This window comes from Camellia sinensis, chromosome 12 (assembly GCF_055761805.1).
Source record: "Camellia sinensis isolate YWXY chromosome 12, ASM5576180v1, whole genome shotgun sequence".
NCBI lineage: Eukaryota > Viridiplantae > Streptophyta > Magnoliopsida > Ericales > Theaceae > Camellia > Camellia sinensis.
The window spans coordinates 148,095,205-148,098,687 of NC_138972.1; positions in this window are offsets into that span (position 1 = coordinate 148,095,205).

The following is a 3,483-nucleotide window of genomic DNA, read 5'->3' on the forward strand; positions in this document are numbered from 1 at the left end:
GGATTCATGGGCAGAAACTCGTTTATTATAGCCCGACCATTTTTAATAATTTGACTTAAGCCTAGTTTGGGATGTTAGAAAAAATTTAAAAAGTCAAAAAGTTATAATAAAAATAAAATTCATCACTATTCACAAATTAAAAATATGAAAAAATTAATATACATAATATTTTAATACAAACCAAGTTATGTGTAGAACTCGTCCAGTACTATATGCCTGTAAAAAATCATATTGATCGGATAACGCTAACTATGTGATCAAATCAGTTTTGTATAAAAAATGAATGATGTTATAGTTAACGATTGACAAAAAAACTAATCCGATCAAATAACTATAGATATCCGATCAACGTGATTTTTTACAAATATATAATACTCGACAAGTTGTACACATTGAACGGTTCCGATAAGAAAAACGAGACTCGTGGTGGCCCCCACTGGCTAAAGAGCACCATCCAAATGGTTGCTCGAAAAGGAGGCAACCATTTCCTATTACACCACTCTACAAACCTTGTTGTCACCGTACAGCCTACGATGTCAAAACTTTTCCTACACTAATTTATACAATTTTTTAATACACATTTTTTCGTAAAAAGTCAAAAAGTTAACCCAAATATCCATCTTTTTTTCCTCAACTTTTTAGTCTAAAAAGATAAAAAGTGTACTTATTTAGGATATCCCAAACAACCCCTTAATCTCTCACAATTTTAAGGGTGATGATTAAGACCCCCTCCAATCACTACCCTCTTTACAGACACGTGGCGGGTGGTGATTGGAGGAAAAGGGAAAAAAAAAAAGAAAGAAAAAGTAACCAATCATGTGAAGAGGGGGTCAAAAGGGTGGGAAAAAAAAGGGATCCAAGTCATTATTCCAATTTTAATTTGAACACAAGTCTAGTTAATTTCATATTTTCATCTAATTTTTTTTTTACATGTATATATATTAGAAAATTGATAAGAATTCCAAAATTATGAATTTTAAGCTCCAATTTAAACATAATAACTAAATTAAAACTTTAAAAAATTGACTAGTGTTCAAAATTATTAATTGTCCAAAAAATATTTATTATATATTGTTATTAAATATAAAAAATATATATTTTGATTTTGATTTAACAATTAAATCTTTAGAATATATATGTTGTTTAAATGATAATAGTCTTATTTATTAGACTTTAGGTATCGGATTTAAATCTCATTCACCTCACTATATAATTTATATATTTTCAACAAAAAAAAAAAAGTACTTTTAAAAAAGATAAACCAAAAAAAAATTTGACATAATTTTTAAAAAAGTCACTAAAAATTAAACAGCCAATAAGTGAAACTCTTCTTGTAACAACCCTCACTCCAACTTAGTCATACTTGCATACATTTATGTATAACCTTATCTTGTCCCATTGCATTTGCAAATCTTGCCTTGCTTTGCTTGAGTGTTGCTTGCATACTTTGTTCTTGCCTAGTGTGTTGCCGAGGTCATCCTTAGCCTAGTCACCTTTGGACCCCTTTTTACACTTGGAATTATCTTGGAATCATTTTGGTTGATCTCCATCTTCGCCCTGGCATATTGGCCGAGATGTCACTATCTAGGCCGAGGTGTGCAGCACCAAGGCCGAGATGTGTGTTATCTAGGCCGAGTGTTGTCCTTGCACCTAAGTGATTTTGTTCCTAGATTGATATGACCTAGACCGAGGTGTGGCACATCTAGGCCAAGGTGTGACACAACTTAGTCAAGTGTTGACCTTCCAAGCCGATGTCATTGTTGCCTACTTGCCGAAGCTTTGTCCTTAGCCGAGATCACCACTTGCCGGAGTGCTCTTACCGTCTAAGCTAGCTGAGCACACTTTGTCATAGTCTTATCTTGTCAAGTCAGTCACCTTTTTGGAGAGAGCCAATCAGCCGATGCCACGTGTCCCAGCAGAGGGTTAAGTTAGTGACTGTCAAGAAAACATATCATTTTCGTATCAAATCTTGTCTTTTAGAGAGAGAGGCTCTAGGAAGAAGAAGGAGAAGCTTTTGAGTGAGAGAGTGGACTTCCAAGCTTGATCGTTGGAGTTTGAACCGTTAGATTCGAGTTTTGAGGTTAGAATCTTAATCTACTCTTGTTGTTTTTATTGATCATCCAGCTGCATTGTATGATCGAACCTGTTCTGCATGCCTTGCATTGATTTAAAGTTGGTTTTAGTAAGAGAAGATAGTGTTCATGTGTTCTTGAAGAAAAGTCTTGTTTTGATCCGAAAGTTTGCATCAAGAACCATATTTTTGTGTTTGTTTTCACAAGATCTTCAAGTATGGGTACCCAGGTCCATGTTTTCGAACTCATAGCATGAAATCTCAGACTTTGTATAACAAGTTATGATTTAAGCATGCATGTTCTTCATCTTCTCCATCTTCATGTTCTTCATGTTCTTCAAAGGGAAACCCAGATTTTCCCGACTTCGCTTTTGACTGTGGCCGTCACCACACCTTGGCGAGAAGGTGTGGGACCTCGGCCAAGACCTGGTTGGTGCCCAACTTGTTTTTCCGAGATGAGAAACAGTGTTTTGTTTTGATTTAACTTAGTTTTGAAGAATGCCGAGATCATCCGTTTGCATGTGAAACTTGTTTGAAAGTGCGTCCCATAGACTTTGCCATGTGTTTATAGGACTTGGACTTTCGCCTTGACCCCGACGTTTGAAAAACTATGTGAGTAGTATTTTTAATAAAGCTATGTTATAAAGTTTTGATAAAGCCTTGCTTTGTTTTGAAAAGTATTTGATCAAGCATGAATGATTATCCCTATTTTGTGTATCAAGTATAAGCTTTGTTTTGAATGACATTCTTGGAAAGTCCCTTGTGCTGGAGGACTCTAAACTTTCGCAGTACAAGTCCTTTGTGCTGGAGGACTCTAAACTTTCGCAGTACAAGTCCCTTGTGCTGGAGGACTCTAAACTTTCGCAGTACAAGTCCTTTTCGTGTTAGAGGACTTCAAGCCTTTGTAACATAGGTCCTTTTGTGCTAGAGGACTCGAAACTCTTTGTAGCACTCTTGCTTGAGATATCTCCTTTGCCACCGATGGCCTTGTGCGGGTGGGTTCGTTTAATCGATTCCGGGTCGATTATTCCCTTGTTTTGCCACTGACGGTTTACCGCGTGGGTTTGTTGTTCGGTATGTCATCATTTTGTAACATGTTGATGCTAGTAAGCATCATTTGGAGCTTGAAGATTTGTTAGATGAACGTGGTTCATCCCCTGATTTGTAAAGTTTGATATGTTTTGTTTGAAAGACTTCGGCTATTATTCATACAAATCCTTTATTACTTGTACCATTCACTGAGTATCCAAGCTCACCCTCTCTATATATATATAGGTGACGAGCAGGACGGCGGCGACGCCTAGATGTGTTTTTACAAGCTTGTTTTGGATTCATGTTATGTCGGCTTAACTTGTATTCATGTCGGCAATCTTGAAGATTATGCTTCTCGACCTGTAATACTTGTATTTTGC